Source organism: Hyperolius riggenbachi, chromosome 8 (assembly GCF_040937935.1).
Source record: "Hyperolius riggenbachi isolate aHypRig1 chromosome 8, aHypRig1.pri, whole genome shotgun sequence".
Classification (NCBI taxonomy): domain Eukaryota; kingdom Metazoa; phylum Chordata; class Amphibia; order Anura; family Hyperoliidae; genus Hyperolius; species Hyperolius riggenbachi.
Window position 1 is genome coordinate 79,180,328 of NC_090653.1, and position 15,680 is coordinate 79,196,007.

General features: G+C 41.3%; 1 protein-coding gene across 4 annotated transcripts in view; it reads left to right on the plus strand.

Moving 5' to 3' along the window:
* The window catches only part of LOC137528949 (cytochrome P450 2F3-like), a 109,364-nt gene that overhangs the window by 44,716 nt on the left and 48,968 nt on the right, over window positions 1-15,680 (plus strand). The gene's annotated exons all lie outside the window — the stretch shown is intronic.

Sequence of the window (15,680 nt, forward strand, 5' to 3'; positions counted from 1 at the left end):
CGTCCTGTACCATCTCAGATAGGCTTTAGCCTATCAGATGGCGGCGATCCCCGGCCAATCAGAGGATCTTCTTTACGGTGCTGCTGTGACAGCAGCGCCGTAAAATGTAAACACCGGGGATTACGTCCCCGGGTGTTTACATTTAGCCTGGGAGCCGCAATTGGAGGCTCGCAGGCTGTTCACGGAGCCCCCCTCTGTAAACTGACAGGAAACAGCCGCTCTAACGAGCGGCCATTTCCATAGTAACAAAGGTGCGACCAGCCGCTGCCGATAGGTGTTGGCTGGTCATTAAGTGGTTAAAGCTCATATGTAAAGAAAAATATAGATTAAAAGATTAAAATATGGAGACATAAATTAAATAAATGAATAAGAAGCATGCATGGATTAAATGCATATATACATGCATATACCTGGTGTGGTCTCTGCAAGCTGCACTGATAGTTTGGAGCAGCTGGAGGAAGGTTCCTCTTCTTCTTTGATCAAAGGCATCCCCGGCTTCCCTGTAGATGTGAATCAGAATGATGGCATCCCCGGCTCCCCTACAGATTTGGGTCGACGTGTTGTTTCTGGCAGGACGCGCACAGCTCAGAGCTGTCTTTATAAGCTGAGGAGGCGTGTCTGATGAGGTGTCAGCGGTGATGTCATCAGCTGACACCTTTTTGCAGGAGGTGCTGTCATTTCTGGGGGCTGGGTATTTAAGGCCAGAGTATTCACTTGCTCGCTGGCCTTGATATTAATCAGTATGCTGGTTCTAGGCCTAGATAGCTATCATTTGAGCTACATTTATATATTGTGTAGACGCACAATATATATGTACTCTAGTTAGTCAGTCTTTTATTTTGTAGTTTTATTATATTATCGTAATTTACTGAAGTTACATCTTATTGTATATTTATCTGTGTACCGACTTTTTGCCTGCCTCTTGACCTCGCTCTTGTCTTGTCCTTCTGTACCACTGCCATCTGATACACGTGTTCGACTTGGCATGTCCCTGACTTGCACAGTGGGAGAGATGGCAGCGCTTTCAAACTAACCTCATACCTGAATTGTTTAAATGCAATGGTGAGCAGAGCTCCAGAAACTGGACTAAATTACACACCCAGCATACACTGCAGGCAAAGAGAGGGAGGGGGAATTAGTGATTAATCTGCACCGGTGTGCAGAGCTCCAGAACCTGGACTATATTACACACCCTGCATCACTATAGACCAAGGGGGGGTGTTAGCTTCAGTGATAATTAGTGCACAAATTATGACCTAATAGACTTCCCCACGGCGGTGACGTACCCCCTTGGGGAAGACCTACCTCTAACCTAGCAATAAAAACATAATTCCTCGTGCTGCTATTCATAAATGGTATACACATTTCATAAGACAAGCAAAACAGACAAATGATAAGCGCTCAAGGATGCACCTGAATTGTAAGCCATCAGCGGCAATGCAGAGCCCCCTAGGGCTGAATACATGCCTCTAATGCAAAACAGATGCAACATTATGTGCTAAATACTAATCTAAAAATTTGAGAGTGAATTTAAAACAGTGAAGGCAGCTAGCCACTAGTATACTTACATTCAATTTTGCACAGTGGGAGACATGGCAGCGCTTTCAAACTAACCTCATACCTGGCAGATTAATCACTAATTCCCCCTCCCTCTCTTTGCCTGCAGTGTATGCTGGGTGTGTAATTTAGTCCAGTTTCTGGAGCTCTGCTCACCATTGCAGTTAAACCATTCAGGTATGAGGTTAGTTTGAAAGCGCTGCCATGTCTCCCACTGTGCAAAATTGAATGTAAGTATACTAGTGGCTAGCTGCCTTCACTGTTTTAAATTCACTCTCAAATTTTTAGATTAGTATTTAGCACATAATTTTGCATCTGTTTTGCATTAGAGGCATGTATTCAGCCCTAGGGGGCTCTGCATTGCCGCTGATGGCTTACAATTCAGGTGCATCCTTGAGCGCTTATCATTTGTCTGTTTTGCTTGTCTTATGAAATGTGTATACCATTTATGAATAGCAGCACGAGGAATTATGTTTTTATTGCTAGGTTAGAGGTAGGTCTTCCCCAAGGGGGTACGTCACCGCCGTGGGGAAGTCTATTAGGTCATAATTTGTGCACTAATTATCACTGAAGCTAACACCCCCCCTTGGTCTATAGTGATGCAGGGTGTGTAATATAGTCCAGGTTCTGGAGCTCTGCACACCGGTGCAGATTAATCACTAATTCCCCCTCCCTCTCTTTGCCTGCAGTGTATGCTGGGTGTGTAATTTAGTCCAGTTTCTGGAGCTCTGCTCACCATTGCAGTTAAACCATTCAGGTATGAGGTTAGTTTGAAAGCGCTGCCATGTCTCCCACTGTGCAAAATTGAATGTAAGTATACTGGTGGCTAGCTGCCTTCACTGTTTTAAATTCACTCTCAAATTTTTAGATTAGTATTTAGCACATAATTTTGCATCTGTTTTGCATTAGAGGCATGTATTCAGCCCTAGGGGGCTCTGCATTGCCGCTGATGGCTTACAATTCAGGTGCATCCTTGAGCGCTTATCATTTGTCTGTTTTGCATGTCCCTGACTTCATTATTGCCTGATCCTTACAATACGACTGACATCTGACTTATGTGTATGACCCTGCCTGCTTATTGACTACGATATTGCTTAGCTACTCTGTACCTTGAAATCTATGACTCTGTGTACGACTACGGGCTGATCCTCACCACGCTTTGCGCATTACTGTTTGTGTATACACTTATACGTTACCTAATCACGTATCAGCGTGATATTAACAAGGCCCGCAAAAAATATAATGGAGGAGTTGCGAGATCAGATTTTGACACTCGCAGGTGCTAATAACCACCTCACTGAGCAAGTTGCTACTTAGCAAACACAGTTGACCCAGCTGTCTAACACACTCGCTTAAATAAATTTGTCCGTTAATGTCAATAATCAGCAAACTCCTCCACTGACTCCTACTCCACCAATTATGGAGCCTAAAATGCCGTTACCAGAAAAGTTTACGGGTTCACATTCTGATTTCAGTAATTTCCGTAACAGATGTATGTCCTACTTTGAGGTCAGGTCTAGATCTTCGGGAACAGAGTCCCAGAAGATTACGCTGATTAAGACCTTACTGCAGGGTGACTCACAAAACTGGGCCTGTGGATTAAATCCAGATCATGTAGCTCTCACCTCGGTTGGAAGTTTGATGCCATGGCAACCATATATGCTGATCCTGATATCTCAGCCACAGCTGCTCGTAAATTACGAGACTTACGTCAGGGTAGGCATACTATTGAGGAGTATGCGGCTGAGTTTAGGAAATGGGCTGTATCTGTTAAATGGGATGGGGCAGCACTCTTAGACCAATTTCTTTTCCGCCTAGCCGATTCTGTAAACGATGTATTAGTGAGCCATCCTGAGCCTAGGAATCTAGAGGATGCTATTTCTCTGGCCATCAAGGTTGACAGACGGATTAGACACCAACATCAGGGAAAAGTCTATTCCGTCTCGGGGAACCTCAGGTCAGGTGAAGAACCCATGCAACTGGGCTTCTCCAGATTGTCACCTGCAAAGAAGCTTAGGAGAAGGCAGGACGGACTCTGTATGTGTACGACTATGGCCTGATCCTGACCACGCCTTGCGCATTACTGTTTGTGTATACACTTGTACATTACCTCATCACGTATCAGCGTGATAGTTATAGTGTGCAAATGTATAACAGTTTTTAGGGTTGTGAGTATATAGCTGGTCACAATACAATAGGTACTAGATATTATAGACTGACAACCTCAACTGGTGAGGTCATACATAGATTGGTGTGAAATTGAATCTTAAAATTAAAGTCCCATTGCGATATATGAAAATTCATAAGCGTACGGTATAAACAAACACATGAAAACAAACATAAAAAAATATATAAGACCAAATATGATAAGAGAGAGGACTGTGTAAAACCATGACTGTATAATTGGGATTAGTAGATTTTTTTCCAGTTGTTCATTTAGGCCATCTAGAATGAGGGTTTTCAGAATTTGTATCCAATACATTTCAAGCTTTTTTTAAATGTTCAAAAGCATCCGGTCAGGAATGGTGGATGGTTTCTATGAGTGATGTGAAAAAGTGTTGGGTCGCTGTTGTGATATGTGCAGAAGTGAGGTTAAACACTGTGTAGGTGGTAATTTTTGAGAATGTTTCTTTTATGCTGTCCAATTCTGCTACGGGCTGGTTGCATTGTTCTCCCCAAGTCCTGGAGCTGGCAGGGGCAGGAGGTTAGATAAATCACATAACAGGAATCACATGTAATTTGTTCTTTGATACAGTACTCTGTACGTGTAGTACTGGAAACAAAGGAATTGGTGAAATTGATAAATTTGCATGCTGTGCATCTGGAATGATGGCAGGGACTTGAGCCAGCTGTATGAACGGGTGGAGGTGTAATAGTGGGGGTTGGACATAGACAGCTAGGAGCTAAGATGTGGTGCAGGTTTGGAACTCTTCTGTATATTACGGCCGGTGTTGGGGGCAATAGTGGACGTAAAAAGGGGTCTTGGAGAAGAATTTCCCATCTGTTTTTCCAAATAGTACGAATTTGTTGGTGTTGTGCATTATATCTAGTAATGAACCAGGGGTAGTACTGTATTAGCGGAAGTGTCTGTGGGTGGGGGTCCTGAGGGGATGTGGGTGGTTCTAACCTTGTGGTTGGTGTCTCTGAGCAATTTTAGGGGGTAATTACAGGCCCGAAATTTATGAGTAAGGATATTGGATTGGATATGGAAGTCTTGTATGTCAGAACAATTTCTGAAAATTGTTTTGTATTCACTATATGGTGTGTTTTTTAATCCAAGGGTGGTGGTGTAAGCTATATAAGTGAATATAGTTGTTAGCATCTACAGGCTTGAAGTAGGTTTTGGTTTTTGTTTGATCTGTATCAATATAGAGTGTTAAGTCCAGAAATTCAATGGTGGTGGTAGGTGAATTGTAAGCCTGCAATGTTGGAATTTAAAAATTAAATGAATTGTGGAATAAGTGTAGCATCAGCTTTCCAGATAAAAATAAGATAATCAATATAACATTTATAAAAGACAATATTTTGGAGGAACGGGCTGTTGTGTGACATATTAAGATGTTCTATGTAGCCCACGAATAGATTTGCATAATATACCATCAAACAAGTGGGACCGCAATGGGCAGCTCTTTCGCGCGCCCATTGCGGTCCCACTTGTTTGATGGTATATTTTGTCCATACAGGTGAAGATATTGTTATTCAAAATAAATTCTGTGCATTGAGTCAGGAAAGTTTGCTGGGTGTTTGGCATGGAAGGGTTGTGGACAGGAAATGTTGAATAGCCTAAGACCAAAGGAGTGAGGGATGTTGGTGTATAGTGATGTAACATCGCATGTGAGCCATACATAATCAGATTGCCAGACAATGGTTTTTAAAAGTTGTGTTAAATGTTGTGAATCCTTCAAGAATGAATGTAAGGTCTGTACATGTGTTTGTAAGTGGTGGTCAACGAAACAGGATAATTTGCTGGTTAATGAGTCAATCCTTGAAATGATTGGTCTCCCTGGTGGTTTTTCAATATTTTTGTGTATTTGGGGTTGGTAGTAAAAGAATGGAGTTTTTGGATGAAGATTGACGATGAAGTTTTTTTTAATTTTTTGTTATGATGTTGTTTAGGAACGCATTGTTTATAAACGTTTTTAGGGTTTTATTTAATCCGCTAGTGGGATTTTCTTTATTCAGTAGTTTTTCTTATACTAATTGTAGTATTATCTACAACAGTTAACAATATATACAACCTACAACAAGTTAAAACGCATCATGTATTTCCTAAAGATACATCTGTTAAATAATAATCAAAATCTAACAACGTAACTACAGTAATTCAAGTCAATGCTTCTAGAGTCAAAACTATGTAAAACGTCATAACAGTATCTCCTTAAACCCATTATTATGCATATATTTATCTGTACATGTGCAAATAATATCCCAAAGATTTAATGTAGTTTTAGTAGGAGTTCATCCAACATGCAGAGCAGGATTATTTACCAGGCAAGCTAGGCAGGTGCTTGGGGCCTAATGGGTGTCAAGGGGTTAAATTGCCACCTTTTTGACTTCTCTTCACTTCAGTTTACTAAAAGTACCACATGGGCTGCCCAAATCTACTACCTTGCCTAGAGTTCAAGTACATCTTAATCCATCTCTGCCAACATGCATGCATCTGAAATGCTGCCTGGGGTAGTGCGCACATGCAGGACCGTGGCTGCATGTGGGGTGGGGGCGCCCCATGCCCATGCCATGGCCGTGCCTGCACAATATGGCGGGTGGCTGCTTGTGCCCATTAATGGGATGGGCTAAATTACTAGTCCTCACATAAACAACTTCACAAATCTCATTTTTGCCCCCTTGAGACACAGAGCACATATGAGTAAGGGCTCGTTCAGACTATACATGCTGCCGTGCGCATTTTTGCAGCGTGTATAGAGTGCAACACGCAAGAACGGTAGAAGGGCATAGACAGCCCTTCTACCATTCCTGTCGCGTGCTGCACGCATTTTTGGGAATCGCAACGAATGAATGAATGAATGGGATCTGCAGCGCAGCGCATAGTAGTGCAGATGGCGTACGATCGGACGCGTTGCGTTCCGATCGCACAACCATCTGCGCTGAATGATGTGAACGAGGCCTAATTCAGGAAGGTGGGCAGACCCATATAAATCATTCCTTTATTCCAGGGCTCCCAATTTGTACCGCAAAAGGGAATATGTGACATTATCTTTTGTTTGTAGAAGACAAAATTGAATTGTGGAGGGTTTTTAGAACAGGGCTTTAACCACTTCCCCTCCCCTAGGACGAGTAACTATGTCCCTGCAAAATCCCATATCTCCTTGCAGGGACGTAGCTACTACATCCCTTCCCACTCGCTTCCGCGCTCGTTACCCACACAGTACCCATTCATTGATCTAAGTCCCCGGGTGAAAGACCACGGCCGTCTATGAGACGGCATCTTCATTCACAAAAGCCGATACTTACACGTCCACGCATAACTTCTTATTTAAACTATGCATAGGGAAGTTATGCGCAAGGACATCTAGTAAAATTAGATCTAAAAACGTTTGTTTTTTAATTAAAAGATATATTTTTGCATTTAAAATTAACCCCTTACCTCCCACATTCCCCAATAGGTCCCCCCCCAAAAAAAAATAAAATTGTAAAACAATCAATAAAAAAAGAAATAAAAATATACACTTAAAAAATACATAAATAGTTACCTTAGGGACTGAACTTTTTTAATATGTATGTCAAGAGGGTTACTGTTACTTTTTGTGGGCTTGTAATAAGTGTTGGACACAAAACTGAAAAAAAATGCATCTTTATTTCCAAATAAAATATTGTCACCATACTTTGTACTAGGGAAACATTTTTAAAGGTTGCAATGACCGGGACAAATGAGCAAATAAAATGTGTGGGTTTTAATTACAGTAGCATGTAGTATTTTAAAACTATAATGTCTGAAAACTGAGAAATAATGAATTTTTCCAGTGTCTTCCTTATTTTTCCTGCTAAAACACATTTAGAATAAAATCACTCTTAGCAAACAGTACCCCCCCCCCCAAAAAAAAAAAAGCCTAAATGGTGGCAAAAAAAACAAGATATAGATTGTTTCGTTGTGATAAGTAGTAATAAAGTTAAAGGCAAATGAATGGAAGGAGTGCTGACAGGCGAAAATTGCTCTGGATTTTTTAAGGGGAAAACCACTTAGAGGTGAAGTGGTTAAAGTAACCCTGAAGAGAGATTTAAACAAAAAGTTGGATACCCACCTGTTTAGAAGAAAGGGTCTGGATCCGATAGAGTCTTCTTAATCCCACATGTACTTCTAGTCATAGCTGCAGTGGGGGGGGGGGCAGTTATTGGACCTCAATCACACACGTGAACAAGCATGCAGCTAATCTAGTCAGACTTCAGTCAGAGCACCTGATCTGCATAGTTCAGGGTCTATCGTTAAAAGCCAGGGACGTACCTAGAAATCCCCGGGCCTCCCTGCAAAAAAATAATCCCCCCAGGGCCCGCTCAGGGAGTTTTGGGGGGCAGGAGGGGTCGTAGCATAAGAGGAGAGTGTGGCAGATCGGTGGGGAGGAGTAAATTCCTCCCCCTCCCTCACCTCGGGCTCTCCTCTCAGCGCTCCCCCTCCTGCATTCATTGGTGGCAGCGGGCAGCAGCAGCGGTGGCGGCAGGATGACTCATTATCTCCTTCTCGCTGGAGGACTTCTCTAAGTGCTTCATGCAACTTCCTGTGTAAACAGGAAGTTTCACCTAGAGAACGGAAGACCTCCAGCGAGAAGGAGGTAATGAGTCATCCTGCCGCCAGGTTAGGGTTAGCCAACAGAAGAGGGTGGGCTTGTGTGGCAATAGGGCTAGGTTTAGTGTCATAGGTTGTAAAATATTGGTACAATTTAGATATTTTGCTTTCAGAATTGCCACCCAATAGTAGAATATCAGTAATGTTATCAATAATCTACTAGCGGCTATTTCCCATGCCCATATTTCCCCATAGCCCTTTTTGCATGTCTGCAAGCCAAGTAATCTGTATGCTTTTTCGGAGGCAAGGCAGAATACCAAACAGAAAAAAACAATACAAACATCATGTAGAAATTGGCGTGGATGAGATCTGGGTGGTGGGCGGCCGCTAGTCTACTCTTTAGGAGTCCAAGCAGAAAATCTCATAGGGAAATTCTGATAATTTTGACGTTTTAGGTTTCAGATCGGTTGTAGTATGCTAGTCTGAGAAGAGGCAGTTATCATCCAAACAAACCTGCTGATTTTACAGTCTTCCATTCTACCAGCCAGAAAGTTCAAATATAACTTTGCAGTGTATTTGTAAACATCAGTATTTTGAGTACCATTATCTGTCAAGCCTCTAAGCTAATGAAGTGTCGCTTTGTGCTCTTGGCAAAAATGTGGACTTCGTCTCCGATGCTCGCACTGTAATTGGATAAATAATTTGTCACTCTCTGGGATGTCAGCGAAATAAACAGTGCTGGTGCACTCAATAGCAACATTAGTGTTGAGGTGATGATCAGAAAGTCATTCTAGCACTACAGCAGCAGTATTGTAAGGCATAATTAAAAATCTGTCATTGTCCACCAGTGGAGGTCGACTTTGCTTAACCACTTAAGACCACAGGCTTCACCCAGCTCGGGTAACTGGCTTAGTCGCGTCAGTCCAGGTCTACTGCACATGTGCAGAAGACCCCCAACTGACAAAACTGAGCCAGATACTGGGGCTGATCGTAGCTGAACAGCAGATCGCAGGAGGACGGTGAGGGACTCATGTGCTTAAGGGGCTGGAGGAAGCCCCTGGTAAGTATTCAGTCTTTAGATGTGTTGATCTTTGGTACACTTTAAATAATTGTGCAATAAAGGTGTCAGTCTCATCCACTGTAGAACGTTGGTAGGAATGGTAACTGTATTAGAGCAATATATGTATTTTCTATCTGCAGCATACATGAAGCAGTGCTGTATGTGTGTGTTTGAACTCCTTTTACCTGTCATGCTGGACAGTGCCTGCAACACTAAATACATAAAACGCCTCCAGGATGAGCTGGGATCACGGCCAGCTATGGGACCTCCTGGATCACGGTCAGCTGAGTGACCTCTCGACCAGCTATGTGATCCCTCTCTTAAAGCGGACCTGAACTCGGAATGTCCTCTTTGCTCTAAAATACACACAACAGCTGTTAGGCTCTGTTCACATCTAAAATCGAAATGCAAAATCACTGACAGCAGCGATTTTCCATATTTTTCCCCCCTCCCAGCGCTCCACTGCGTGCTACGATTTTGGGCAAAGTACTTTTGTAAGCACTTTTGCAGAGCGATTCCATTTTGTCACTTCCTGACATCAGTCAGGAAGTGAACTCAATGTATTTATTCTTAAAAACGTGACGCAATCGCTGCGTAAAGTGATTTTGTGAGCATTTAGCGTTCTTCCTATACGTTACATTACATCAAAATTGCCCCAAAAATGGTACATGCAGAGCGCAAAGTGGACAAAATGCACTATATGAACCTTCCCATAGAATCATTGCACAAGCGTTTTGTGGGTGATTTTGAAAATCGGCTGCGCTTGAAAAAAGGCCGAAAATGCCCTTAGTGTGAACGAGGCCTTACAACTGATACAAATCTTTAACCTCCTTGGCGGCAACACCGAGCTAGGGTCGGGACGGAAAAGTGCAGCTCAGAGCGGTAATCCCGACCTCTGCTCGTGGTAGCCGCTGGAGGCTCTATGCAGAGCAATGCGTGCAGCGGGAGCTTTTCTACATACCTCCCAGGGATCCCGACGTTGGACGCCATTCTTCTTCCTCTCCTCCGGGGCTCTGCTTCCTCCTGGTGAGATCACCAGCTGTCGTCATGACGACAGCCGGCAATGTCACTTTAGAGTTGCAGCGCCACCTGGAGGATGGAGGCATAACTGCAGCGCTGGAGCCAGCGAGGTGAGTGATTGCTGGGGCTGTGCATATCTCCCTGGCAGCATGAGTTTTTCCAGGTTTTAGGGTCTGAAAGGGTGCTAAACATTGTACCGCTTTTAGACCCTAAAATCCGGAAAGAATCATACCGCCAAGAGGGTTAAATAAATAAGCACCGTTTCTACTTCCTGATTCATGGAAGTAGACATATTGATAGCATCCAGTGCTTTCAAATGCACTTTTAATGACTTCCAAACAGTAGGGTAGCTAAAGAGCCATGGGTCCCGATGCAAGTTTTACATTGGTGCCCCCCAAGCACTCTATACATAACAATTGACACAGCGCACCAAAACCTGCCAAGGACAACCACAGTGTCAGAGGTGCAAGCAGGAGATGGGGAACAGTTTGTTAATGATTACTAGCATTTAAAGCATCTATAGAAGTGATTATTACCAACACACGACCAATAGAGAGCTAATACTGCAGTTAGGGGAGGGTCCCTTGGGGCCCCTCTAGCCCAAGGGCCCCATGCGGTTGCAACCTCTGCAACCCCTATTGCTATGCCACTGCTTCCACAGAAGAAATCCAAGCTCGCTGATATACAAACACTGTTTACTAACCATGATAATTTAGATTCAGGAGAAGTTTGGCTGAACTCTAATGCACTGCACAGTGCTGTCAGCCTATGTTAGCTACCAGGTTATTAACTTATATATTTGGTTTTTTTATAGAAAATACTGAAAAAAAAACTCTGGAAATACAGTTTTTTACCAACTCCCTGTGGCAGCATTATTATAACTTGCAGTTGTGACCACAAAGTGGTAATGGTTACATGGCTATACTTTTTTTTTCATATATATATATATATATATATATATATATATATATATATATATATATATATATATATATATATATATATATATATATATATATATATACAGTGCTGGCCATAATTATTCATGCCACTGGAAAATTTTGACTTATGGTGGCCATACATGGTACAATAAAATCAGTCGATTATCCCGTTTATTCGATCTAAATGATCAAATCGAATGAAAGTTGAAAATATTTTTTTTTTTAATCAAAAAATTCGAACGATTATCCTGTTTTTTCGAGAAAAGTATGATCAGACATGCTGGAAAAATCTAATAATCGAACTAAATTATCTAATAAGAAAAAATAAAAAATTGTACCATGTATGGCCACCCTTAAAGTTACTTTTATTCAACTTGCAAGTCATTTTTTTTTTTTACAGGAAATGACATAGGTGTCCCAAAAGATAAGACAATGTACAAGAGGCATTATTGTGGAAAAGAAACATTTCTCAGCTTTTATTTACATTTGAACAAAAAGTGTCCAGTCCAAAACTATTCATACCCTTTTCAATAATCAATAGAACAGCCTTTATTGGCTATTACAGCAATCAAACACTTCCTATAATTGCAGACCAGCTTTTTGCATGTCTCCACAGGTATTTTTGCACATTCATCTTTAGCAATGAGCTTCAAATCTTTCAGGATGCAGGGTCTTCTTGCCATCACCCTGATCTTTAGCTCCCTCCACAGATTCTCAATTGGAATCAAGTCAAGACTCTGACTGGGACACTCCAAAACATTAATGTTGTCTGCTCTGCTAGCCATTTCTTCACTATTTTTGCTGTGCGTTTTGGGTCAATGTCATGCTGATATGTTCACTGGTGCCCAATGCCAACTTTCTTTGCAGACTGCCTGATGTTGTCGTTGAGAATGCTCATGTATTGCTCTTTTTTCATGGTGCCATTTACTGTGATTAGGTTCCCTGGTCTATTGACTGAAAAACACCCCCAAAGCATTAGGTTCCCACCACCATGTTTGACAATGGGGATGGTGTTCTTTGGGTTGAAGGCTTCTCTTTTTTAACGCCAAATGAAGGAAACATCATTGTGTGACCAAAAAATTCAATTTTTTGTTTCATCTGACCATAACACAGAAGACCAGAAGTCTTCTTCTTTGTCCAGATGAGCATTTGTAAAGCCCAAGCAAGCGTTTGTATGCCTTATCTGGAGAAGTGGCGTCCTCCCTGGTCTGCACCAGCAGTGTGCAGTGTCCGCTGGATTGTATGCCTTAAGATATTGCCACCAGTAGAGCCCAGATTCACCAGGATGGCCTTGGTGGTGATCCTTGGATCCTTTATCACCTCTCTCACTATCCTCCTGGCCAGCAAAGGTTTCACTTTTAGCTTCCGACCACATCTTCTGAGGTTTTCCACAGTGTGGAACAGCTTGTATTTTTTAATAATACTTTGCACTGTAGCCACTGGCAATTGAAAACATTTAGAAATGGCCTTGTAGCCCTTTCCTGACTTGTGAGCAGCTACAATGCACAACTGCAGGTCCTCACTGAGCTCCTTTGACTTAGCCAGGACTGTCCACAAACCAACTGTAGAGAGCTGCTGTTTTTCACCTGTTGAGTTGATTAAAACAGCTGTTCCCAATTAATTAGGGTAATTAGGATGCTTTAGAACAGCTTGGACTATTTGGAATGGTATAGAAATTTGGATTTTCCCACAGACTGTGACAGTTTGTGAAGGGTATGAATATTCTTGGACTGGACACTTTTTGCTCAAATGTAAATAAAATGCTTTTTTTCCACAATAATGCCTCTTGTACACTGTCTTATTTTCTTTTAAGAGACACCTATGCCATTTCAATAAAAAAAATGACTTGCTGGTTGAATAAAAGTAACTTTAAGTCAAAATTTGCCAGAGGTATGAATAATTATGGACAGCACTATATATATATATATATATATATATATATATATATATATATATATATATATATATATATATATATATATATATATATATATATATATATATATATATATATATATATATATATATATATATAAATATATATATATATATATATATATATATATATATATATATATAAAAAACGGGCAGCACGGTGGCGTAGTGGTTAGCTATCTCGCCTTGCAGCGCTGGGTCCCTGTTTCAAATCCCAGCCAGGGCACTATCTGCAAAGAGTTTGTATGTTCTCTCCGTGTCTGCGTGGGTTTCCTCCGGGCACTCCGGTTTCCTCCCACATTCCAAAAACATACAGATAAGTTAATTGGCTCCCCCTAAAAAAAAAAAATTGGCCCTAGACTACAGTACTTACACTACATAATATAGACATATGGCAATGGTAGGGATTAGATTGTGAGCTCCTTGAGGGACAGTTAGTGACAACTGACAAGATATATATATATATATATATATATATATACACTGTACAGCGCTGCGTAATATGTCGGCGCTATATAAATACTAAATATTAATAATAATAATAATAATATATATATATATATATATATATAAAATCTTATTTTATTTTTTTAAGGAAAAATAACCATGTAAGCATGAGATCTTAAGGTAGTGATTTTACATCAGGGAACTAAGCAATCGACTTTATTTAGCGTTTAACCTCCTGCCGCCCGCGTCACGCCAGTAGGCGTGGCCGCGGCGGCAGCCCCAGGACCGCCTAACGCCAATTGGCGTAAAGTCCTGGGGCTCTGTTTTGCATGAGATCGCGCGCATGGTGCGCGCGCATCTCATGCACGGAGGGCGGAGCTCCGCCCCGCCTTCAGTCTCCGCTCGGGAGACTGTTAGACGGCGATCACGCCGTCTATTTACCAGGTGCAGCGCTGCGATGAGCAGCAGCGCTGCACTGGGGACAGCCGTGTGACACGGCTGTCCCCATGGGGGACAAGAGAGCGATCGGCTCTCATAGGCAGAAGCCTATGACAGCCGATCGCCGTAATTGGCCGGCTGTGGGGTGGGAGGGAGGGAGGGAGGGAAGGGGTTTAAATCAACAGTTTGTTTTTTTTAAAAAAGCAGCAACACAAATGTTGATTAAAAAAAAAATAAACATGGGGGGAGCGATCAGACCCCACCAACAGAGAGCTCTGTTGGTGGGGAGAAAAGGGGGGGGATCACTTGTGTGCTGAGTTGTGCGGCCCTGCAGCTTGGCCTTAAAGCTGCAGTGGCCAATTTAGCTAAAAATTGCCTGGTCACTAGGGGGGTTTAGCCCTGCAGTCCTCAAGTGGTTAACAGTGTGGTTGGTCAAAAGTCATTCAACTAGTGGCCCACATTCTACAAGCGAGATCCTGTACGATTCTCCTTTACTAATACATTTAAATGATGTTGTGCCTCCATTCTCTGAAACCAAAAATTGAGTCTGTGTCAATCGAAATCATGTGAACAGTAACCTATTCCTGATATCTTCCATTCCGCTCGATCGATGCAAAAGGTAAAGATTTATTGTGGGGAAAGGGGGTAGCAGCTACTGATGGGAATGAAGTTCAATCCTTAGTTAAAGTTCCCTTTTAACCATTTCACCCTGCGGGTATTTTTCACCTTATGTACGAGATGAATTTTCACATTTTAGCACTCCTCCCTTTCATTCCCCAATAACTTTATCACTACTTATCACAACAAAATGATCTATACCTTGTTTATTCCGCCACCAATTAGGCTTTCTTTCGGTGGTAAATTATGCTAAGAATTATTTTATTCTAAATGCATTATAAGGAGAATAATAAGAAAAAAATGGAAAAAAAATCACTATTTCTCAGTTTTCAGCCATTATAGTTTTAATACATAATAATACATGCTACCATAATTAACCATTTCAGCCCAAGGGGATTTTTCATCTTATGCATCAGAGCAATTTTCACCTCCCATTCATTTGCTAATAACTTTATCACTACTTAACACAATTTATTGATCTATATCTTGTTTTTTCCGCCACTAATTAGGCTTTCTTTGGGTGGTACATTTTGCTAAGAATTATTTTTTTATAAATGCATTTTAACAGGATTAACAAGAAAAAAATTGAAAAACTTCATTATTTCTCAGTTTTTGTCCATTATACCTTTAAAATAATCCACGCTACCATAATTAAAACCTATGTATTTTATTTGTCCGTTTGTCTCAGTTATGACACCATTTAAATGTTGTCCCTATAACAATGTATGGCGCCAATATTTTATTTGGAAATAAAGGTGCATTTTTTCCGTTTTGCGTCCATCACTATTTACAAGCTTATAATTTAAAAAATGTTCGTAGTATACCCCCTTCAAATGCATATTTCAAAAGTTCAGACCCTTAGGTAACTATTTATGTGTTTTGTTTTTTTTATTGTAATTTTTTTTTTCATTAAAAATTGTATTTG